Here is a 26,866-nt window from a genome sequence, read left to right as displayed (position 1 = left end):
GAAGATAAAAATGTTAAGTTCCCATTTAGTCTGATGGCAGAAAACTTACTCTGATCACTTCAGACAAACTTGGTCAATTCAGGACTTTCTTCCTCTTTCCTTCCCCCTGGAATGCCTGGTAAATCCCAGGTACTAAGAGAGCTTCAGACTTGGGGTTAGGGAACCATTGCTTGGTGTCGGCCACACTGGCATCTGCTGAAGGGTGTGATACCATTTTCAAGGCATAGACATCTGCTATACCTTCTTCTGGGAATTCACTCCCTTCTCACCACACCCACCAGCCCACTCCCAGCTTTCCCTAGATGACTGCCACCCTATCTGCTTCCGGTTCAAGGATGGCATGGCTTTCCTTTGGAGAAAGCCATTCCCGCTTCACAACCAAAATGTCCCTTCATACTATGCAGGCTCTCTTGTACCCATGCTCTCTCTCTTAGCGTATTTTCCCATCTTCTGTGGGGTATGGGAAAATCCAGCTCTTCTCCCTCCTGGCTATGGGCAGCAAGAGGTCTGACAGGGCTGCCTCAGGGCCCCTCCCTTCTTAGAACTACACTTGTCATTTTTAGCCAACTGCTACTGCATTTGCTGTGATAGTGAAGAGAGCTGTGAGGGGCCTACTGCCTGTCAGGGTCCCAGACAGGAAGCAGGGAATGAGTTCCCTCTACACTCAGATAACACAAAACTTATCTGAGGGTCTGCAGTTCTATTGTTCTTCCCTGAGGCAGACTGTATTTTCAAAAGATAGCCATAGGCATATCTCCCAATTCACATGCTTTTCTTACAATGAGACTTTGACATTCCTCTCACCACGAGGTCGGTGGGTCTATGTCCTCTTCCCTTGAACCTAGGCAGGACTTCATGACTGCCTCAACCGGTCGTGTGTGGTACAAATGACGCTATGCGACTTCCAAGCAAGGTCGTAAAAAAGTCACGCACTCTGCCTCCTTCTCTTGGGACACTTGGCTTTGGAGTTCTGAGCTGGCATGTAAGGAGTCTGGCTGAACTGAAGTCACTCTGCTCTGAGGAATCCCAGACTAGCACGTGTGTAATAGAGACCACACGGGTGGCCCTGAGACTTGGTGAAGAGGAACCGATGCCCGGCCAGCCCCAGCTGCCACCACTGCTGTTCTGCTCAAGCCACTGTCTGGCTGCTGCTGAATGGGAGGACCCTGAGCCAAGACTGGCCAGCCAAACCTCTCTTGAATTTCTGACTTGCAGAAAATTTGAGAAGTAATAAGAGAATTGATTCTGTTTTAAGCCACTAAGGTTTTGTGGTAATTTGTTATGAGGTAGTAGATCATTGGGACCTCCCTCCCTCTATTAATTTAATGGTACCTGGTCAAAATGTTCTATCCCCAAAGACCCAAGTGGACACCTGACCTTCCAATCCCTTCCATCCCCAGGACCAGTAACATTAACTGGTGTGCCTGTGTGGGTGGGGATGGAGGAGACATAGTTATTCTGCCTCTTCAGCTATTCTCTTTCCAAGCTATTGTTTATGGATTTTTATTTTTTCAGCTCTGCCTGAATTTTAATTTTGAGTGTCAAAACTAAGCACAAAAACAAAAACAAAAACAACCTTTTGTCAAAAGAAAAAATGACTTTCAAGACTATTTTTGGCCATGATTCTCCAAAGCTTACTTAGAAGCTTAAAAGTTAAGAAATGAACTAACTGGGTCATTTGGGTGTGTTAGCACTCTGAAGCAATGAATGCTGCTAACTAAACAGAAGAAAGGGTCAGGGGATAAATGTCTATGGAGGAAATAAACTTTATGACCATCTTAATGCTTGATCTTATTGCTGTTTTAAAAATAAACTATGGTGAGTCCATACTATAAACTAGTAGGCATCAGGTAAAAATAGTGAGGTAAACCTATGTGGATCCTGGAAATATTGTTAAGTAAGAAAGCAAGCTGCAGAAAAATAAATATGGTACCATACCGTTTAAGTAAAAACATTTTTTTAAACAAAACAATGAAACAAATACATATATGTATTTATTCATGAATGCCTATATAAACTCTAAAGCAATCAGGGGAGAACACAGGTTTATGGAAAAGTCAGGAGCTTTATTTTGTATGATTTGAATTCTTTATTTTCTAGAGTAAATATTAATTTGGTAATCAAAATTTTAAAAAATTATATTAAATTTAAGAATGAAATGCCTTAAGAGAACTGAGCTATCAATCTGCCATCAGTATTAATAAATGTACTCTCACATCCACAAACATTAGGATATAGTTTATGGAAAAATATAACAAAGATTAAAGTTCAAATTAGTTTTTGAAATAATATAAAAATCTTATATACCTAAATTTTAAGTTTGTAAGTTATAAGAAAAACGTTATGACATGTTTCCCAAAATGTCATGTCTTTTAGATATTGTTACAAATTGTAAATATCATTTCGTTGCATAGCCAGAATAATCATTTTTCTCCTGACACTAATTAACCCTGGAATTCTTGAAATTATTGTAATAGCTCATAAGACTACCCACATCATTTGTTCATTAATTAAATCAATATATATTTAATGAGGGGCTACTATGTGCCAGGAAAAGAAGTTGGACAGAATTTAGAAAAGAGATGATCCCTGCCGCTGTGGAATTTACAGTCTAGTGGAAGAGAAAATAATTTATAATCACACAAATAAACATATAATTACAAATTAATTGAGTTCTCTAGAGAAGTGGTTTATGATCTCAATCAGGGGTAGTTTTGCCCCCAAGAAGACATTTGGTAATGCCTGGAGACATTGTTGTCACAAATGACTAGGGTGCTATTGGTATCTAGTGGTAGAGGCCAGAGGTGTTGCTCAGCATCCTACAATATATAGGACAGCCCCCTTCCCCACACAAAGAAACACCCAGCCCAAACTGTCAGTAATGCCAAGGTTGAGGAACCCTACTATAAAGGAAAAATATAGAGTATTTAGAAGCATATAGTGATAAGGGGGTTGGGAATTTAGGTAAGGCCTCTGCTATCCAGTACGGAAGTTCACAGAAAGGTAACTTACCAAAGACAAAGGGCATACTTGTTCTGTCCTGATTTCTTTGCTTGCCAACATACACAGAAGTGTAGACTTCAAATAGAGAAGGTTCTTCGTTTCCTTCTCTAATGAGAGAGTCAAAAAATGAGAGGATATTTGGAGAGCCCCAGCTTGAGGAATGAAGGCAGAAGATGGAACAAGACCATCTCAGTAATGTAATCAGCCTTGTAGGGTAAGAATCATGATTATCAGAAATTTGACTTTGTTTCTTATTTATTTCTCTTGCCCCTAATTTTCTCAAGATTAAAAGTAAAACAAAACAAAGCAAAACAAGCAAATCGCCCCCCTCCCCAAACCCTGACAAACCAAAAGGGCCTACATGGTTGACGTTGAAAGCAGCATGGCACAGGGGAGCCAGGTAGGCTGAGTTCCAGTCTGCAGCCAGTGCTGGGGAAGAGCACGACATTAAAGAGCTGCAGCTCTACAAGTGCAATGACAGCTGACAAATGCCAGGAGTTTCTGGAAAAGGAGAAAGGCCTGGGAATTGATGCAGGATTAACTACCTACAGATCTACCTAGGATTTGCCGGTGGTAAGCAGTGAGCCTGATTAAATTATCAGCTCTGCCTATCAGCCTTGTCTCTTTCTAGCTGGTTTGGTGAGGTTACAGTGGTTAATGATTAATGAGTTCACCAACCCCTCATGTAAGACGTTTCTGGTACATTTCTGGAATTTTCCATCTGTACAGGAGGAGAAATGTGGAGGAGTAGAGCCAGAAGAATATTCCTAACAGGAGAATATGGTATAAATCTACCCAGAAACTAGGAAGTCATCATCAATCCAGACATGAAATGACAAGTGATATCTTTGTCCCTATATAGTCAAAAGTAAGGTCAGTGGAATTTTGTAATTCATGCCACATTCCTGTCTGAAAGTTATCCTGGAAAAAGGAAAATGTTGTCTTTTCCCCCTTTCTTTGTACATGTAGTTCAGCATCTCCTGGACTCTCTCTAAACCTAAGGTATTAATATCCCTGGAAAGAAACTAACTTAGGGTAAAATCAAATGGTTGATTCTTTTTCATTGTGATGGAAAATTCTCTACATGCATGAGCTATGTTGTAACAATTTTTCATAAAAAACATCTTTGGCCACATTTGAGTTAAAAATCGTTACCAAAGTGTTGTCTTTTTAATTTGACCTTTAAAAAATGATGTATAGTGTAAGATTGTTTCTTACTACAAAAATAACATGAAAGAACTATAGAAAATTCCAAAAAACACAAAGAAGAAAATAAAAACTTTTAATTTCATCCCAAGGCAATAACTATTGTTAACATTTTAATTATATCTTACCTTTATCTTTAGTTTATGGATATATTAATGTACATTTTAGAATGAGGTGAAATAGATATAAAGACTTCATGGTCCAAAAATATATGAAGGATTTCATTTTTGAAAGTTACAGTTTATGCTGGCATATTCTTGTGCCCTATGTAAATAAGCAAAGTAGCTTAAGAATTGACATAGAATAAAGAGTAGTGAAAATATCAGTCATATGATTTCCAATGTTCTAAAATATGGCTAAAATCATTTCCTGTATGATTAATTTTGGGTCCAGAGTTTTTAATATTTAACGTATCTATAAATGGACTATTATTGAAATAGAGAATTCTGCCTCCTTTCCAGAGAGAATTATTTATTGATTAGCTCTAGTTTTTCAACTAAGCACCTGGTACTTATTTGCAACAAATGAGTCACTTAATAGAACCACCTACACATAATTCAATAGTCTTTGTTTTCTGCAGAGAAAAATCAGTGAAAACTGTATTTGTGCTAATCTATAACCTATTACTTGAAATTTGTGTGAGTCTAAAAATATTAGTGAATAGAATCTCATTCTATTTCTTAATTGTTTCATGTCCTGGGAATGGGTATCTTAGATGCCTCTGTTGCCCAGATTCATCCTGGCTGCCACCATCTCCGACTTCAGCTGTGTATTGTACGCAGGTCTATGCAGGCTTGACTCACAGAAGGGAGGGAGAAACCCTTGAGCAGAGGCTTCATGTATGTGCTGCCTGTTTCTGCTTCCTGCCCTAGGGCTCTGTAGAGCTCAGGTACTGGCAGGGTCTTGCTTCATTACCACATATGTTACAACTCGGAACCTTGGGGCAATTAACACTCCTGCGGGCAACTCTCAACCAATGGGGCCAGAAGTTAATGGAAAATTCCTTCTGTCTTTCCCCCATCAGGTAGCAATTCTAGGAGGTATCCAGTACGTTCTCCTGTGAGAACTGAGACCCATTGTCAGAGCATGGGAATTTTTTTTATATATATATATATATCATTATTACATGACTTTATCTTTTTTTTATCTTTATTGGAGTATAATTGCTTTATAATGGTGTGTTAGTTTCTGCTTTATAGCAAAGTGAATCAGTTATACATATACATATATCCCCATAACTCTTCCCTCTTGCATCTCCCTCCCTCCCATCCTCCCTATCTCACCCCTCGGGGTGCTTACAAAGCACCGAGATGATCTCCCTGTGCTATGTGGCTGCTTCTCACTAGCTATCTATCTTACATTTGGTAGCGTATATATGTCCATGCCACTCTCTCACTTTGTCCCAGCTTACCCTTTCCTCTCCTCGTGTCCTCAAGTCCATTCTCTAGTAGGTCTGTGTCTTTATTTCCGTCTTCTTGTCCCTAGGTTCTTCATGACCATTTTTTTTTTTTAGATTCAATATATATGTGTTAGCATACTGTATTTGTTTTTCTCTTTCTGTCTTACTTCACTCTGTATGACAGACTCTAGGTCCATCCACCTCACTACAAATAACTCAATTTTGTTTCTTTTTATGGCTGAGTAATATTCCATTGTATATATGTGCCACATCTTCTTTATCCATTCATCTGTCGATGGACACTTAGGTTGTTTCCATGTCCTGGCTATTGTAAATAGAGCTGCAATGAACATTGTGGTACATGACTCTTTTTGAATTATGGTTTTCTCAGGGTATATGCCCAGTAGTGGGATTGCTGGGTCATATGGTAGGTCAATTTTAGTTTTTTGTTTGTTTGGTTTTTTTTTTTTTTTTTTTTTTTGCGGTACGCGAGCCTCTCACTGTTGTGACCTCTCCCGTTGCGGAGCACAGGTTCCGGACACGCAGGCTCAGCGGCCATGGCTCACGGGCCCAGCCACTCTGCAGCATGTGGGATCTTCCCGGACTGGGGCACGAACCCGTGTCCCCTGCATCGGCAGGCAGACTCTCAACCACTGCGCCACCAGGGAAGCCCTATTTTTAGTTTTTTAAAGAACCTCCATACTGTTCTCCATAGTGGCTGTATCAATTTACATTCCCACCAACAGTGCAAGAGGGTTCCCTCTTCTCCACACCCTCTCCAGCATTTATTGTTGGTAGGTTTTTTGATGACAGGATTGTTAACACATACTTCTATTGGCTTGTCCTCCTTCTGTGCCTCATGCCCCTCCCCACCCCTACTCCCTGGGCTCACCTCCCAAATAAATTTCCTGCACACAAATCCTTCATCAGGTTCTCCTGAAAACAGAACTAAGATAACAGGTAAGGGTGCTCTAATAATTCATACACAAGTAACATTCTAATGAAATTGACCCATGTTGTTCTGTATATGAGATCAGAGGTATGTTAAATGGAACCCTAGAATGCATGACCTCTTGAGGAAAAACAAATTCAAACTGAATTGCATTTCTAAAGACTTTATTCAGACTTCTAATGTCAATTCAGCTCTAACACCATTAATTCCTGGCTGTGTGACCCAAATCTGGGTTTCCAACATTATGGAAACCTAATTTGATTATCTTTATATTAAGTGTGATAATATCTTCCACAGAGAATGGAATTCAAGGGAAGAGTTTATAAAATATAAGAGATCATAAAGTACGCTGCAACTCATGATAAGAAGTATGTATTATATCCTGAAGCAATGGAGACTAGTGAAGGGTTTAAAGCTGAAGAATAACTGACTAGATTCACATGTAAGAAAGATGACTGGCAATAGAATAGAGGATGGATGTGAGGGAACCAAGAATGGGAAACCTGATAGGAGACTGTCATTAAGAAAGTGAGAAATGATGGTGACATCATGCTGATGATGACCACCTGAATTAGAAGGCTAGTGAGGGGCTGAGAGTGACTGAGAAACTTGGTAATCAAACTGATGTTGGAAACAGGAACAGTAGAACCAACAATGGCATCCTTGTTTCTGTCTTGGGCCACTGCCTACTGTGGAGTCATTCACTGAGGCAAGGAACACAGGAGGTCGATGAACAGATTTTGTGGACTGTGGGGACCTTGGATCTGTGCATGTTGAGTCTGAATTACCTATGACAATTTGCAGTGTCAGGAATGTCCTTCACCTAGAAATTTTATTAGGAATTACACACCAACAAAAGTAGTACAGGGGTGGAACACTGAGTGGCACACTCTGAATTAAAATTAGAGTTTGGTTGTGAAATGTCTCTCTTGTTTAAAAACCACATCCTTTCAGACGGACTCAGAGAAAGCCAAGAGCGACTACCATTTCCTTCACAAATATAAAATATTGATAGCACATTTGTCTATTTGGATCTCTTTTATTATGCTGCCCACAGAGTTGAAACCTACTGTAGACTTTAAAGCATGTTTAACCTTTGGCTATGTGAAGAATCATGTAATAATGACACTGCAGTTAAGTTGCTAGAACAAATGCAATCAGACACTTGGAGAGGGGGAAAGAAATCTCTTAGGTGGCAAATCTGAATAATGAGCTAAGGGATAGTTGCCTGAAAAAGAGTTGCTATAAGGAGAGGCATCCAACACAGACAACAGTAAGAATTCTTGTTTCATTTTGCCTTAATACACCTGCAAGAACTGTGGACGCTTAATTCTTCTGACATGTGATCTTTCTAGCTGGAAAACATTAATATGCTAAGGCTTGGGAGTCTGGATTTAACTTTGCCCTAAACAAACATTGGATTTGACTTTTTTGTTGCTGTTTTTGCAGTTAAGGATATTTTAAACATTAAATATGTACGCACACATATATATACATACACACATAAATATACCTATACATTAACGCACATATATACATATATACATAGTATGTTCATATATATACACATATATATGAAATTACATATATGTATGTTTGCATATTTTCATGTAGGTATATACACATATATACCCACATGAAAATATGCAAACATACATATATGTAATTTTATGACTTCTAGGCAAATACTGGAAGTGACCTCAACATATTTAAATAATTCAGAGAATTTTAATGTTGAATAGCTTGAATGTATGTTTGTCAGAGAGCTAGTTGAGCTAATTACTGGTCTATGGTGATTTCTTAAAAATGTCATAAAACAATTTCAAAAGATCACCAAAAAAGTTAACTGACACTTTTTTAAAAAGTATCATGATTTCTGATGCACCGGGATTTTGTCTAGGTATAAAGAAGCTTTGTTTGTTTGACTTAAATATGTAGTATGATCTCTTGAAATTTCTTATTTGCTTGTCCTTTCTAAGTTTTCAAGAGTTCCTTGATTTTGTCAACAGCGGCACACTCCAAAAGGTAATCGTGGTACACTGGAGGTTCCATTAGTGTTTGAGCTTGCTGTTATGAAATAGATTTCCACACAGTAAAGAGTTTTAGATGGACATATTTTCTATATAGGTCAACATACTCTGAGCTAATTAAAAATTATGGGCTTGTCCTGGGAGTTGATTAAAGTTCACAAGATCACTGATTGTTGTTGTTATTTTAATGATCACAAAATTACTGGTTAAATAAAATATGTTCAACAAAGATGCTTGTATCTTTGCTCAGTGCTTGCTCCTTGCTATCTTCCAGGGTAGAAAATGATTCTAAAGAGTGAATGTCTGATTTTTGTGGATATATTTTCATCTCTACAGTTTTCATTTCTAAAGAACAAGAACTGATCCTCCAAGACTCCAAAGTCTCTCTCTCTCTAGAAAATTCCTCTGTGATGCATTTTCAGCAAATCAGGCTGAGCTTAAGGATGAGAGAAATCAGCTGCTTTTGTTATTGGTGTGTATCTTGGGGGCAGACAAAGATGTTGTTAGAGAGATACTGGAGGAATACCAAGGAAAAGAGAAAATAAAATAAGTCAGAAAATGAGATGTAGTGTTTATATTTTTAAATGAAAAAGGATTTTTAAAAACTGGAATCCATTCATGCAAAAACATCTATATTTAGTATCTCCAGACACAAATCCTTGCCCTCTTGGTATGGTTAAGCTACATTAGTGATACTGATTCAGGCAGGACTATGCCTCTCTTTTTTTGAACCACCTATAGGGTCATATCATTATATTTCTTATGCTTTTCCCCTCTGTAGCCAATATTTAAGTCAGTAAAAGGAAATTTGGCCTGGCAGAAAGAGATCACAGCTGTGGAACCTAAAATTCCTGATCAAATTGATCAACAATGTAAAGAAACACATATATTTGTAGGAGGTTCAGTGGTATTGTCTTGGAATTTCTCTAAATAGAGTCTCTCTAGCTGGTTCATATTTTGTAATTTATTATTAATAACAATAAATATTTGAGTATCAGTGTGTGTTAATTTGCATATATGCAGAGGTTAGTGATGGACTTAAATCTAGCAGCTTGGTTTGGTTGTTCATTGGACAGTGTATGCATGCATGAGGGACTAGATGTACATTAGCCTCTAAAAGCCTAGCCCCTAAGCAAGATTGGAGACTCATGATTGTAGGATGGCATTCAGCTGTCAGTACCCCACGAATAAAAGAAATGAGTTGAATACTTTGGGGCTTCTCCCATTCCACCAGACCTATCCATCTTAGCAGATTCCAGATTCAAATGATAACAAATATTTTTATGTTTTAGATAAGATTTATTCCAGAACCTGGACTGCTGAAAATAAAATTCTAATCTCAACACCTGAGTCCTTCTCCGCTAAGGACAGGCCAACCTCTCAGTCTCTCTAGATCTTCTCTACTCCCTCTCTGCATCAGGGAACCCAATACTCCATATTTCATCCTCTTCAACATCTGGCGGCAAAGGACTGCCCATGGCTGGGATTTTAGCTACAAACTTGGAAAGTAAAAGGTAAATTTTATGTTTAAATATAAGACATCAAAGGTGGATAAAGTTTAATATGACTCTCCAAGAGATCCAAGTTCCAAATGTTAAAATATTAATTGCATTACTTTGATTGTTTTACTATTTAATTACTTGGTTTATATACACACAACACTCTCATTCATATTACACCTGTTCTGCATAGTTTTCAAGGGTTGGTGAACAGCAGGTAGGTAAGGTCCATTTGGGTTGAATTGTTAATAGTATGCCTTAGAACTTTACTTTCTTGAGTCCAGAAGGGATTACATCAACCTTTGCAGCAATCAAGGCTTCATTGGAATTATTCAGTGTCTTCCTTCAAATAATCTATTTTCTTTTCTGCACCTCGCCTGTGATGAGGCTGTTTTCTTATCAGTTACCCTATGTTCCTTAGTTTTATCATTTGATACCAGATTTACACCTGGATTCATAGAAACCGGGTGGATTCTTACATAGGCCATAAATTGTGAATGAATTGTCTTTCAGCTTTTCTTGAGCCAAATTTAGTTTTGTAACTTCTCATAAAAGTTTCCCACACTTAATTCAACCAGTGGTACTACACTTAGTATCTTTCCTCATTGATATATTAATAAAAATCTAATGAAGAAGACTCCAATTACAACATCAATTGTAACCTTACCATTCCAGGGGCTTATAAGGATGTTGCTTTTGCTGTTTACAACTGGACTCACAACCTCCTGCCTGGTGTTCTCTTTCTTGTATTCCTGGGTTTGCCCTTCTAGAGTTTGGTGATATTGGAACAAATGGCTGTGATATTCAAGAACATCCAGAGGTGAGGGAGTTGAGAAAAGATACATGAGAAATTAGTGGGCAGGGATCTCCAAAAGCCCTGGTGCCAGCTCATAGAGTGGAGGATGTAGTAGAAGCATAAAGAATCGTAATGTTGGGAATATGGATCTAAGACTTTTGCCTTTTAGTCATTGTAAATTTGTTGTTAAATAACAGATCAATGACTCTCAGTAAGCCAGATGCAACATGAGGACAGGGATTATGTCTGTCTTGTTCAGCATGGCAACCCAAGAGCAAAGCCTACAGGGTTTGACATGCAGTGACCATGAAAAGCTTTTCAATGAACACTCACGTCAAATTTATGAGATTATTACTGGTGTTTCCCCCAATTTACAGATGAGGAAACTGAGACAAAAAAATTAAGTAACTTGCCCAAGGGAACCCAGATCTTAAGCAGTGGAGACAGTATTCCAACTCAGGTATCTGGCTTCAAGACCTTGAACACCCATTAGTTTAGAAAGGAGGAGAGTGAAGGAGTGAAGAAAACAATGGGCCTGAGAATCACTTTCTCTCCCTTTAAGAAAAGCAACATCTGCTTTTCTTCAAGACTTGAAAGCCAAAGAACAGCAGGTGTACTGAAGACTTAGTGGTCCTAAATCTATTGGTCCTAAGGGTAGACTCCAGAGCTTTATGAAAATGTGCCCACCCAATGCTTGTCCGATGCCACCATGTGCAGAGCTGAACTCCAGAGCTTAAACTTTAGAAAGTTCCTGAACTCAAGGCTATCAAAGTGCAGCAACCACCAGAAAACGTTTGTTTTGCTGCTAGGAGGGATGGCATTCTAAAAGTGGGACAGCATGTCTGGTAATGAACAGAGATTTTATATGTTATAGGAACTGAGGCTGACCAGGAGAAAAGAACAAAGAAACAAAAAATGTGACAGAGAGTGAGGCAGATGTTCTCCGACATAGATGGCTAAGGATAAGCAAGACCATTCTGTGTGCATTTAACAAGAAAAATGGGCCTTAGCAGGCTTGAGTTAGTCCATTTATGTTTGGGGGTTTCTCAAGAAAAAATAAGGCTAAAGGTTTGTAACTCTTGATGTAGGGGGCAGGAGGTTGCACAAAAGATCTTAAGCCTTCACACTGCCAGGCTCTATGGGTGTAGGTGTTGAAGCAGAGCCTAGAGCCTTCCTCAATCCCAAGGCTCATTACTGGGGGTTACCATGCCCAGAATTCAAAAGTGAATAAAACTTTGCTAAACGAATGAATAAAATAAAATTATTATGACATATTAGAAAGAGCCAAAATACTTATCATGATAAGTATTATGAAGCAAAACATTTAAGAAAGTCCGATAGATAGCTAAGCAGTCATTTTACTCAGACTATCAATTTTGCTTACCCACTGCCCTGTAAAAGTTTTAAGCACTCATAAAAATTATCAGTGTTAGGGTGCTTCTCATATTATGTTTACTTTTTAAAGAAAAGTCTTGTTAACACTAACAACATAAAAAACAATAAAGGAAAATTTTTTTCACATGCTTTTGTCACCCAGACACAGCAATCTTTACTTTTTTCTCCATTATCTTTTTGCATGCCTACATTTCTGCATAATTCTTACCTATGATTTTTAATATTCCTTTTTTGTTATACAGAAGTCATACATTTTCTGTCATTGAACCTCATGTGAAGAGTTGATCATGCCCTCAGTTGATGACACCCCCTCATGCTCAGTGCAATACAGACCTTTCCGGTCCCCTTTTCTTTATCCACATTTTCCTGATCCCCCCAAGCACATTCTCTTCTCTGATGGACATCTAATTTTTGGATATGTTTTTATCCTTCTAAAATATAATATTTGTAAGAGTTTTAATGTGCATATGTGGCATTTTGTGGTAGACAACTAAATTGCCTCCAATTTCCAGGAATCAAATAATGTTGCAATGAATACCCTTGCAAATGTTACATAGTGGGCTTTGAGAGCATTTCCCTGAGATTTATAGCCAAGTGTGAGACTGCTGGGCCTCTGGGATTTTTGCATGATGGGTTTCATTAAGTACCATCAGATTGTTCTTCAGGGCAATAGGAATCTTCTGCTCTCATCTGTAATGCATGAGGCTTCCAGTTTACACATGTTCTCATCCGTATTGGGCAGCATCCAAATTTTAAAATTTTTCTATTTTGATGGCTCTGAAATGGTGTCTCATTGTTTAATCTGCATTTCTTTTGTTACTGATGAGTTTGAGGATTTCTTACCCATTCAGTTTCCTTTTTGTATGATTCTTACTCTAGTGCTTGTCCATTTTCTGTTTCTTTTGATTTGCAAAGGTTTCCTATTTTTAAGATATTAATCCTTTGGCAGTTTTAGATATTATTGGTATCTCTACCATTCTGTAATCTTTTAACTTTTCCTATAGTATTTTTATAAAAGAGAGATCCCTCATTTTGGTATAGTCCAATTTATTAATTTGATAAGCATATCTTGTATGTCTTGTTTAACTACATATTTTTTCTACCACAAGATCACAAAGATATAACCTCTGCATTTATTATATTGACTTCATAATTTTATATTTATATTTTAATCTAGTGTTCGTCTTTATATAAGTAAAGATCCAGTTTATTTATCTATATATACTGAGTGAGATTTCCCAACATAATCTACTAAACAATGAATTGTTCTCCAATGGTTTTGATGCTCCTTTTATCATATATTAAGTTTATATACATATAAAATTATATATCTATACAATATATATAATATATATGCATACATATTAGCTCTCTTTTCACTTTCATTGATTTATTTGTCTGTTTTCCATCAATATCATTTTCTTTTTATTACTAAGGCATTGTTACTTTAATATCTAGCAGAAATAGCACCTCTCTTTGCTCTTATTTTAGCCTTGCTGAGCTATTCATAGATTTTATATTCCATATTAATTCTAGAGTAAGTGTTTACATATTTTGAAAAATGTTGCTAAAATTTTTATTTGGATTACAATAAATTCAGAGATTATTTTGGAGGAATACTGACAACTTTACTATGAAATTTGCCCATTTGTGAACATGATATATTTCTCCACTTATTCACATCTTTCTTAATGTCTTTACAAGCCTTTTAAAATGTTCTCTGAAAAGGTATTGTACTGTATCATTTTAGTTATTTCCTAGAAATTTTATAGTTTCATTGTTATTGTGAAAAGAATTTCATTTCTATACCATTTTCTGCTTGGTAGTTGTTGATGTAGAGAAGAGGTTGGCAAACTATGACCTAGGGGCCAAATCTGATCTACCACCTGTTTTTGTAAGTAAAGTATTATTGAAACATTTTCTTGTCCATTCATTTACATACTGTCTATGATTGTTTTCATGCCACAATGGCATTTTGACCTTAAGGTCTGCAAAGGTGAAGATATTTACTAACTTGCTTTTTTACAGAAAAAGTGTGCCAACCCATAGGGGAGAGGAAAATGTTGGCCTTGAATTCTGCAGTTATTCTGAAGCCTTATTAGTTCTACTGGGTTATTCCTTACTTTTCAATTCTTAAGCAACATATTCCTTTCTCTTATATTATTGGCCATTATCTCTAATGTCATGTAATAATTGACATCCCAAAGTCAATATATGACCTCCCCACTCCTCTCTGCTTCCACCCCTTTTCTCAGGGCATTTGCAGCTGTTTTTTCTTCTATATGAAAAATTCCCTTTTCCCAACAGCCACTCTCTTTTGGGTTTTTCCCGAAAGCCACCGGGCTTTCAGGTCTTGCAGGTCTCTGCTCAAATGTCAGTTAGCAGTGAGGCTTTCTACCACTGACAGCTCCCCATTCCCCTGCCACCATATGCTGCTTTCTTGGTACTTCTCACCATCTGATATAATGTATTTATATTGTAAACAATACATGTTTATATGTTCATTACTTATACCTAAAGTGAAATATAAAAAATAGGATATATAGCTTCCATTGGAGCAAGAAGGAATATTGGAAGACTTGGAGGAGAAAAAGGAGGTGGGCTTGGGACATGTGGAATATGAAGGGCATGGTTAATAACTAGGATGGAATGCCTCCTTTTCTATATGGTCTGAAGTTCAGGAGAGAACTATGAGCTAAAAATACTGATGTGAGAGTCATTAGCCCATTATTTGGCATCAAGAATCCATAGGGTCTTGTTTCAATTGTTTGATGATTAAAATGCTTTTAGCAAGCATTAGATACTTTTAAAGACCAAAAACACCTTAGAGACTTAGGAGAGGATCTATTTTCAGGAAAAGATGAGCAATGAACTGGGAATTATTTTAAGACTAACATTTTCCAAAGAAGGATGTGTCTGAGGAAAGTGCTCTAGAAAAAGCCCTCTACATGATTAAGTCAAACCAGGGAGGAATTCAAGGGTAGCCACATGGTCTAAGTATGAGGGGAATTCAGCCAAGGACAACCAGCTATTCTACTAAAATATTTGTATTTATTGATGGAAGCATGTTCAGAGTAGGGTGGAGTGGATGAGAGGATCAGGATGGAGGCAACACGAGTCAGGGAATCCAGTCAAGGATAAAAATAGAGGAGACAGTTTAGAATAGCAAGTAGATTGCAAAGTGGACTATTACTAAATAAAGAACGAACAGGTGCCCACAGCTCTTGGGCTAGCTAGAACGAGTGACCTTGCTGGAAAGGGGAGCCTCCCTTCCTATGCTCAGAGGGTGATCTCGCTCTCTCACAGCTACACAACAGGAAAACGGCCTAATCTAAGAGTCTTACTGGCTGGGAAATTCTGACTCCTCTTCAGGGGCTTTTTCCTTGAGGTCTGCTTCTCACTTTGAAAGACCTGCTGACTAGTGTCTGACATCAGAGTCCCAAGTCTGTCACTTCCTAAGCATTATCATGCAGGTGCACTCTAACTCTAGGCTATGGCCTTCTTGCTGGACTCCTTAACTGATGAAGGTCACGTGGGATCTCAGTGTAGTCTCTGGAGATCACCTGGAATGCCCTCGAGTCTCATGCAAATAGCATGTTAGATTCTCAGACAATTACCTAGGGACTTGCTGAAGGAGTCTTCAGAAGCATCCTTTCAACTGAGACCCTCCCCATCCTCTCTTGGAATCTCTGGCTGGATTTGATGGCTTTCTGAATGGTTTCATTTTATAAATGGGAATGAACCATATTAAAAAGACTAAAAGAAGATTCTGATAAAACATTTAGGATAGTTGGGAACTTCTTTTTAAAGCTTTCTTTTTTTTTTTTTTCCGTTTTGGTTAAAGATTGTGTCATCCTTAGCTCCTTCACCCCTTGGCTCTATTTCATGTAGGTGAGAGACAGTGAGTCACTTATCAGCAAGTGGGGAAAGTTGAGATATAAACAGGAGCTCTGATTTTTACACTGCCTTATTTTAATTATGGATAGTTTTTCTCATTTGGAACTTTCATGGGGGAAAATTTTGTAAACCAAAAGTCAATGAAGGGCTTCCTTGGTGGTGCAGTGGTTGGGAGTCCGCCTGCCAATGCAGGAGACACGGGTTCAAGCCCTGGTCTGGGAAGATCCCACATGCCGTGGAGCAACTGAGCCCGTGCGCCACAACTACTGAGCCTGCTCTCTAGAGCCCGCGAGCCACAACTACTGAAGCCCATGAGCCTAGAGCCCGTGCTCCACAACAAGAGAAGCCACTGCAATGAGAAGCCCGCAACCAAGAGTAGGCCCCACTTGCCACAACTAGAGAAAGCCTGTGCACAGCAACAAAGACACAATGCAGCCAAAAATAAAAATAATAATAAAAAATAAAATAAAATAAATAAATTAAAAAAAAAGTCAATGAAGAAAAATGTCTCAATTGAATATATAGACAGATATGAAAGCAGACAGATGGATGGATGGTTGGATGAATGGATAGAGTGATAGATGGTAAAAGAGAAAGGAGAGAGGTAGAGAGAGAGAAAGAAAGACAGACAGACTAATACTTCTTTTTAGTCCTAGAAGTGACTTTTGTTAAGAAGTATTAGCTGATCCAGAAGACTTTGTGCAGGAATCACATCTTGGGATCTGAAGAGTTCCAGATCTTTCTGATTGGTTACCAGTATCTTGCATGCTTGAATCCTTACTCTCACTCACTCCTCAGTGAACCTAAGGGAAAATAATTGTGATTCAAATAAAATTGGCCCATTTTAAGACTGGTCCGAGTTTGGTATTACACGTGAAAACAAGGAAAGAAAGAAAGAAGGAAGGAAAGAAAGAAAGAAGGAAAGAAAGAAAAACAATTCCAGCTCCAAAAGTTATTGAAAAGTAATGTAGTCCCTTACTGAAAAGTATTTGAAGACATACAAATGGGAATTACACAGTGGAGTTTACATAGTACATTATAAACTATACTTCTTAAAGTTCTTTATTAGATATCCCTTTCTCTCCTGCAAATTCTCTGTGGTTATTCAAATCTCTGGATACCCTCAACCCCATTATAAGCCTGTCTTTTTAGATGAACTTTTAGATGCAGAGCAATCTATTCCCTCCCTAAAAAGGCATAACAGCATGTGTGTGTTTCGGAAGGGGGGGATGTTATGTGTTATTATTACTTATTTTTGTTTTTATCACATAGAGATTGACCCTTTCTTTCTCATTAGGAACAAAAGTTATACATGTATGGATATACAAATTTTTCTTTGCGGTATTAAAGACTTCTTTCAAAACTTATAAAGTATATGCTTACCCAGTTGTCCTCCCTGTAGTCCTGAGAGCTGACATTTCATTGGTAAGGTAGGAGGAAGGAAGGAGAAGAAGGAAGCTAGGAATCATTTGGGGACTGCAGAGGAAGTGAATATCTTTTTCTTGTAGGGCAGTGGGAATGTCACAAGGTCAAGTCTGAAGACCTGGCTTCAGGCTCCAGCAGCCTCTTCCTGATGGAGAGGCCTTGGGCAGGTCACCCAGTCACCTGGTGCCTCACCCTCCCTCACTAATCAGTAATGTGGAGTACTGGTCTACCTATCCTCCTCAACCTTAGCTGCTGCCCTTGCAAGTTAATCAAGAGGCTTGGTGCTGATTTAGTCTGTCATTGAGCAAGTCTAGGCTCTCCTCTCAGTCTCAACCTCTCCTCCCATTAAATGAGTTTGTTGGGAGGCACACAGGAGATGACAGACATGAAGATGCTTTGAAAATTATAAGCACAATCAAATAGAATTCATGGATCCAAGAGAAAGAGTCATGGTTCTCCTTCCTTTGTATGAACTTTTTGGGAAGGTTTTTGGTATAGGAGACTGTATTCATTTGCTAGTGCTGTCATAACAAATACTACAGACTGAGTGACTTAAACAACAGAAATTTATTTCTTCACAATTCTGGAGGCCAGAAGTCCAAGATCAAGGTGTCAGCAGGGAGAGATGTCATACTGTGGCTTCTCTCATTGGCTTGTAGATTTGCCATTTTCTCCCTTTGCCCTCTCACTTTCTTCCCTCTGTGTATGTCTGTGTCATAATCCCCTTTTCTTGTAAGGACACCAGCCACATTGGATTTGAGCTCACCCCAATGACCACGTTTATCTTAATTACCTCTTTAAAGTCCCTATCTCCAAATACAGTCACATCCTGAGATATGGGTGTTAGGATTTAGCACATGAATTTGGGAGGAGGGGACACAATTCAATCCATAACAGGGACTGTCACCTTTCTTTTTTGAGATGTTAGTTTTGCTTTCAAGATTTGTTATATTACTGACTTATTGTAACTGCCTTAAGTTGTTTTGTGAGCACTTGGTATTTGAGGAAACACTGAAATTCTGAATTCCATATTTTCAGGTGTTCAGTTGGTTATGGTTTCAGGCAGGAGCAATAATGTCCTTGAAACCTTGTTCATCAGTCCCCTTTGAGACTTGTTTATGGTTTTCCTGTTGATTCACAAAGAAGTAAACATTACTAGTGATTCGTCTTAGTTGATAACCAGCTTCCAAAAAGAAAAGAACATTTCCATTATTTAAGATCTACTTTAAAGGAGTAATTCATTGTCAATTGTAACTGTCTAAACCATTTTCTGGTGACCAACTAAACCTAGTACTTTTCTGTACTTTTGTAGATCAAAGACAAAGAAATGGAAACTATAATTTTCCTTAATCTCAGCAAAATTTGTATAAAGTGATGAAACACACAGGATAATTTCTTAGGGAAAGTTTACATTCTCTATTTGTTAGGGTGGCAAACATAGAATATATCTAAGGCCACCAAGAGCCCGAATAGCCACAGGTGTGGCTCCTTGCCTCTCTGCAGCCCTGCTCCCTGCTTCTCCAGTGGTGGCAGCCTGCAGCCACGGGCCATCTCCAAAGTCAGGCTGACGTCAGATCTGGGCATGGAAGTGGTCTGAGAACAGAGGGAGAAATATCCTGACCCAAATATGCAACATGTGCATCTTGGGAGACACTTAAGACAGCGTGTAGCATTCGAGAGTGAGCCATTTCTTTGGAAATTTCTAGATGGAAAAACTGAGAATCAGAGAGGGCTAGTGAACTCTCAGACAAGTGGTCAGTAGCCATGTGGCTGACAGGATCTTGGTGCTCCACACGTCAAGCCTGTGTCAGGCCTGTGCCTCTGAGGAGGGAGAGCCGAATACAGGACGTTGGTCCACAAGAGATCTCCCAGCTCCACGTAATATCAAATGGTGAAAATCTCCCAGAGATCTCCATCTCAACACCAACACCCAGCTTCACTCAATGATCAGCAAGCTACAGTGCTGGACACCCTATGCCAAACAACTAGCAAGACAGGAACACAACCCCACCCATTAGCAGAGAAGCTGCCTAAAATCATAATAAGTTCACAGGCATCCCCAAAACACACAAGCAGATGTGAACCTGCCCACCAGAAAGACAAGATCCACCCTCATCCACCAGAACACAGGCACTAGTCCCCTCCACCAGGAAGCCTACACAACCCACTGAACCAACTCTCGCCTCTGGGGACAGACACCAAAAACAACAGAAACTATGAACCTGCAGCCTGCAAAAAGGAGACCCCAAACACAGTAAGATAAGCAAAATGAGAAGACAGAAAAACACACAGCAGATGAAGGAGCAAGATAAAAACCCATCAGACCTAACGAATGAAGAGGAAATAGGCAGTCTCCCTGAAAAAGAATTCAGAATAATGATAGTAAAGATGATCCAAAATCTTGGAAATAGAATAGACAAAATGCAAGAAACATTTAACAAGGACCTAGAAGAACTAAAGATGAAACAAACAATGATGAACAACACAATAAATGAAATTAAAAATACTCTAGATGGGATCAATAGCAGAATAACTGAGGCAGAAGAATGGATAAGTGACCTGGAAGATAAAATAGTGGAAATAACTATGGCAGAGCAGAATAAAGAAAAAAGAATGAAAAGAACTGAGGACAGTCTCAGAGACTTTGGGACAACATTAAACTCACCAACATTCGAATTATAGGGGTCCCAGAAGAAGAAGAGAAAAAGAAAGGGACTGAGAAAATATTTGAAAAGATTATAGTTGAAAACTTCCCTAATATGGGAAAGGAAATACTTAATCAAGTCCAGGAAGCACAAAGAGTCCCATACAGGATAACTCCAAGGAGAAACATGCCAAGACACATATTAATCAAACTATCAAAAATTAAATACAAAGAAACATATTAAAAGCAGCAAGGGAAAAACAACAAATAACACACAAGGGAATCCCCGTAAGGTTAACAGCTGATCTTTCAGCAGAAACTCTGCAAGCCAGAAGGGACTGGCAGGACATATTTAAAGTGATGAAGGAGAAAAACCTGCAATCAAGATCACTCTACCCAGCAAGGATCTCATTCAGATTTGATAGAGAAATTAAAACATTTACAGGCAAGCAAAAGTTGAGAGAGTTCAGCACCACCAAACCAGCTTTACAATAAATGCTAAAGGAACATCTCTAGGCAAGAAACACAAGAGAAGGAAAGGACCTACAATAAAAAACCCAAAACAATTAAGAAAATGGTAATAGGGACATACATATTGATAATTACTTTAATGTAAATGGACTAAATGCTCCTACCAAAAGACACAGACTGGTTGAATGGATACAAAAACAGGACATATATATATATATATATATATATATATATATATATATATATATATATATATATATACTGTCTACAAGAGACCCACTTCAGACCTAGGGACACATACAGACTGAAAGTGAGGGGATGGAAAAAGATATTCCATACAAATGGAAACCAAAAGAAAGCTGGAGTAGCAATTCTCATATCAGACAAAATAGACTTTAAAATAAAGACTGTTAGAAGAGACAAAGAAGAACACTACATAATGATCAAGGGATCGATCCAAGAAGAAGATATAACAATTGTAAATATTTATGCACCCAACATAGGAGCACCACAATACATGAGGCAAATGCTAACAGCCAAATAAGGGGAAATAGACAGTAACACAATCAGAGTAGGGGACTTTACCACACCACTTTCAACAATGGACAGATCATCCAAAATAAGGAAACACAAGCTTTAAATGATACATTAAACAAGATGGACTTAATTGATATTTATAGGACATTCCATCCAAAAACAACAGAATACACTTTACTCTCAAGTGCTCATGGAATATTCTCCAGGATAGATCATATCTTGGGTCACAAATTAACCCTTGGTAAATTTAAGAAAATTGAAATTGTATCAAGTATCTTTTCTGACTACAACGCTGTGAGACTAGATATCAATTACAGGAAAAAATCTCTAAAAAATACAAACACGTGGAGGCTAAAGAGTACGCTACTTAATAACGAAGTGATCACTGAGAAATCAAAAAGGAAATCAAAATATACCTAGAAATAAATGACAATGGAGACACGACGACTCAAAACCTATAGGATGCAGCAAATGCAGTTCTAAGAGGGAAGTTCATAGCAATACAAACCTACCTTAAGAAACAGGAAACATCTCGAATAAACAGCCTAACCTTGCACCTAAAGCAGTTAGAGAAAGAAGAACAAAAAAAACCCAAAGTTAGCAGAAGGAAAGAAATCATAAAGATTAGATCAGAAAGAAATGAAAAAGAAATGAAGGAAACCATAGCAAAGGTCAATAAAACTAAAAGCTGGTTCTTTTAGAAGATAAACAAAATTGATAAACATTAACCAGATTACTCAAGAAAAAAAGGGAGAAGACTCAAATCAATAGAATTAGAAATGAAAAAGGAGAAGTAACAACTGACACTGCAGAAATACAAAAGCTCATGAGAGATTACTACAAGCAACTCTATGCCAATAAAATGGACAACCTGGAAGAAATGGACAAATTCTTAGAAACGCACAACCTACCAAGACTGAATCAGGAAGAAATAGAAAATATGAACAGACCAATCACAAGCACTGAAATTGAAACTGTGATTAAAAATCTTCCAACAAACAGAAGCCCAGGACCAGATGGCTTCACAGGCGAATTCTATCAAACATTTAGAGAAGAGCTAACACCTACCCTTCTCAAACTCTTCCAAAATATAGCAGAGGGAGGAACACTCCCAAACTCATTCTACGAGGCCACCATCACCCTGATATGAAAACCAGAAAAGGATGTCAGAAAGAAAGAAAACTGCCAATGTCACTGATGAACATAGATGCAAAAATCCTCAACAAAATACTAGCAAACAGAATCCAACAGCACATTCAAAGGATCATACATCATGGACAAGTGGGGTTTATTCCAGGAAGGCAAGGATTCTTCAATATATGCAAATCAATCAATGTAATACACCATATTAACAAACGGAAGGAGAAAAACCATATGGTCATCTCAATAGATGCAGAGAAAGCATTTGACAAAATTCAACACCCATTTATGATAAAAACCCTCCAGAAAGTAGGCATAAAGGGAACCTTTCTCAACATAAGAAAGGCCATATATGACAAACCCACAGCCAACATCATCCTCAATGGTGAAAAACTGAAAGCATTTCCACTAAGATCAGGAAAAAGACACGGTTGCCCACACTCACCACTCTTATTCAACATAGTTTTGGAAGTTTTAGCCACAACAGTCAGAGAAGAAAAGGAAATAAAAGGAATCCAAATTAGAAAAGAAGAAGTAAAGCTGTCACTGTTTGTAGATGACATGATACTATACATAGAGAATCCTAAAGATGCTACCAGAAAACTACTAGAGGTAATCAATGAATTTGGTAAAGTAGCAGGATACAAAATTAATGCACAGAAATCTCTGGCATTCCTATACACTAATGATGAAAACTCTGAAAGTGAAATCAAGAAAACACTCCCATTTACCATTGCAACAAAAAGAATAAAATATCTAGGCATAAACCTACCTAAGGAGACAAAAGACCTGTATGCAGAAAATTATAAGACACTGATAAAAGAAATTAAAGATGATACAAATAGATGGAGAGCTACACCATGTTCTTGGATTGGAGGAATCAACATTGCGAAAATGACTCTACTACCCAAAGAAATCTACAGATGCAATGCAATCCCTATGAAACTACCACTGGCATTTTTCACAGAACTAGAACAAAAAATTTCACAATTTGTATGGAAACACAAAAGACCCCAAATAGCCAAAGCAATCTTTTTTTTTTTTTTTTTTTTTGCGTTATGCGGGCCTCTCACTGTTTTGGCCTCTCCCGTTGCGTAGCACAGGCTCTGAATGCGCAGGCTCAGCAGCCATAGTTCACAGATCCAGCAGCTCTGCAGCATGTGGGGTCTTCCCAGACCGGGGCACGAACCCGTGTCCCCTGCATCGGCAGGCCGACTATCAACCACTGTGCCACCAGGGAAGCCCAACCAAAGCAATCTTGAGAGCGAAAAACAGAGCTGGAGAATCAGGCTCCCTGACTTCAGACTATACTGCAAATCTACAGTAATCAAGACAGTATGGTATTGGCACAAAAACAGAAAGATAGATCAATGGAACAGGATAGAAACCCAGAGATAAACCCACACACATATGGTCAACTTATCTCTGATAAAGGAGGCAGGAATGTACAGTGGAGAAACGACAGCCTCTTCAATAAATGGTGCTGGGAAAACTGGACAGGTACATGTAAAAGTATGAGATTAGAACACTTCCTAATACCATACACGAAAATAAGCTCAAAATGGATTAAAGACTTAAATGTAAGTCCAGAAATTATCAAACTCTTAGAGGAAAACATAGGCATAACACTCTATGACATAAATCACAGCAAGATCCTTTTTGACCCACCTCCTAGAGTAATGGAAATAAAAACAAAAATAAACAAATGGGGCCTAATGAAACTTCAAAGCTTTTGCACAGCAAAGGAAACCATAAACAAGACCAAAAGACAACCCTCAGAATGGGAGAAAATATTTGCAAATGAAGCAACTGACAAAGGATTAATCTCCAAAATTTACAAGCAGCTCATGCAGCTCAATAACAAAAAAAACAAACACTCCAATCCAAAAAATGGGCAGAAGACCTAAATAGATATTTCTCCAAAGAAGATATACAGACTGTCAACAAACACATGAAAGAATGCTCAACATCATTAATCATTAGAGAAATGCAAATCAAAACTACAATGAGATATCATCTCACACCGGTCAGAATGGCCATCATCAAAAAATCTGGAAACAATAAATTCTGGAGAGGGTGTGGAGAAAAGGGAATGCTCTTGCACTGCTGGTGGGAATTTGAATTGGTACAGCCACTATGGAGAACAGTATGGAGGTTCCTTACAAAACTACAAATAGAACTACCATATAACCCAGCAATCCCACTACTGGGCCTATACCCTGAGAAAACCATAATTCAAAAAGAGTCATGTACCAAAATGTTCATTGTAGCTGTAATTACAATAGCCAGGACATGGAAACAACCTAAGTGTCCATCATCGGATGAATGGATAAAGAAGATGTGGCACATATATACAATGGAATATTACTCAGCCATAAAAAGAAAAGAAATTGAGTTATTTGTAGTGAGGTGGGTGGACCTAGAGTCTGTCATACAGAGTGAAGTAAGTCAGAAAGAGAAAGACAAATACCATATGCTAACACATATATATGGAATCTAAGAAAAAAAAAAATGTCATGAAGAACCTAGGGGTAAGACTGGAATAAAGACACAGACCTACTAGAGAATGGACTTGAGGATATGGGGAGGGGGAAGGGTAAGCTGTGATAAAGTGAGAGAGTGGCATGGACATATATACACTACCAAACTTAAAATAGATAGCCAGTGGGAAGCAGCCGCATAGCACAGGGAGATGAGCTTGGTGCTTTGTGACCACCTAGAGGGGTGGGATAGGGAGGGTGGGAGGGAGGGAGACGCAAGAGGGAAGAGATATGGGAACATATGTATATGTATAACTGATTCACTTTGTTATAAAGCAGAAACTAACACACCATTGTAAAGCGATTATACTCTAATAAAGATTAAAAAAAAAAAAAAAGAAGAGTATGGATCCAGTGACTTTGTTGGGAGTCAGGAACTGGCTCTCATAACTAACCCTGAGAGAACCACAGCTTGGACACAACATAATTTCAGTTTCCTCAACTAAAAGGAAATCAGTCAGTAATTTTTAAGTCCCCCTATGTGCCTTGCACTGAGGGAGGCATGTAAGTATTAAAAGAAATGAGTAAAACACAGAGTTTGTCTCAACGATCTTGCAAATATGGCAGAGTTTTCTACGAATAATTACTTCTGTCTTATTTCCTCTAATGTGCTTTGAAAAAGACAGAAACGATCTAGGCATTATGAATGACAAAAGGAAACAATCGGAAATAGTTGCAATAAATTCTTCTTGCTTATAATTTTGAGCAGAAAATGGGTATTATAAGTCTTTATTGTCATTACGAGGGTGCATAAGATCTACTCTCATCTTTGGTCCACTCTGACCCAGGACCGCAGCACTGTTTCCCACACAATTTAGGGATACTGCAGTGTGAGGGGCTCTCAGAGTATCACTGATCTGTGGTTTGTCTCACCCACAGGTTATCACATCATGTTCTGTGTGAATTGAGCTCAGTCGTACTCTGGGCAGTCTGCTCACTCACCGGCTTAGAATGGTCCCCACCTGTGTCATGGCCTCATCCATCCACTTGGTCTTTGTCTCGACCCCTCAGTCCACGGTCCTGGAATCTCCCTTCCTTGTCTCCCTTGTTTTCTTTTCTGGCTTCCTTTTGGGTTTTTTTTTCAGGTTTTCCTTCACGTTTTCCCCTATTTTGGTCCTCTAGTTTTGAAATACTTTAGCACTCATATTTTAATCGCTCCTGAATCAGAAGCAGAATTCTAGCTATGCCCACACCTGCAGATAACTATATTCCTCATAACAGTTCCTTTATTTAAAAAAAAAACATAAAAATTGCATACCTGTGATCTTATATTTGCAACCGATCTCAATGTCTCTGCTTTCCTTTTTCTTCCTCTCCCCTCACATTGATACAGAGTTTATTTCCAGAACTCTGTAATCACCCTGTTGTGGGAGAAGGGACAGTTTTCTCATAGCAGATGACATTACATAGTCTGTGTGGGCAATGCTTAAGTAAAGCAGAGTCTTGTATAATTATCTTAAAGCACAGTCTATCGAAATAATTCTACCCAAAATCTTTCATTTCCTGAATTAGTGGCTTCTCCATATTGGCTCCAATGCTTACCCATTAAAAATGAAGAAACCAAATGTTAGGTAAGAGAATTCCATTGTCCAGGCTCTTGTCCTATTTTATTTTTTTCCAAAGATAGATAGTTGCAATGGTTCTGGGTATACAAGATAAATGAAGTGCCTCTAAGCCTAAAATAATCCCTGTGGTGAGAAAGATGCATGAGGATCTCCTGGAAGGACAGATCCCCAGATCCATACCATCTACCTCCTAACACTCTTCTATCCACTGAGATCAATTACACTTCTCAGTTGTAGGCCTTGAGTCATCAAGTCAAATCTGACTTTAGGTACAGTTACTAGGAAATTGGCTCTTGCTTTGCTACTCTTTACTACCAATTCTCAACTGCCTTATTCTTCCATGCCTGAGGCACTGGGTGGATTACCA

The 26,866-nt window shown here is 38.3% G+C and overlaps 1 long non-coding RNA gene across 1 annotated transcript in view; it reads right to left on the bottom strand.

Moving 5' to 3' along the window:
* The window catches only part of LOC137210751 (uncharacterized), a 48,859-nt gene extending 22,572 nt beyond the window's left edge, over nucleotides 1–26,287 (bottom strand). The window contains exon 1 of the long non-coding RNA XR_010936696.1: nucleotides 26,193–26,287. This is a non-coding gene — a long non-coding RNA (uncharacterized lncRNA). The remainder of the gene's footprint in view (nucleotides 1–26,192) is intronic.
* Between the last annotated feature and the right edge of the window lie 579 nt (nucleotides 26,288–26,866).

Source organism: Pseudorca crassidens, chromosome 17, assembly GCF_039906515.1.
Source record: "Pseudorca crassidens isolate mPseCra1 chromosome 17, mPseCra1.hap1, whole genome shotgun sequence".
Classification (NCBI taxonomy): Eukaryota; Metazoa; Chordata; class Mammalia; order Artiodactyla; family Delphinidae; genus Pseudorca; species Pseudorca crassidens.
Note: the sequence above shows the minus strand (reverse complement) of the source record. Positions and strands in the feature narration are given on the sequence as shown.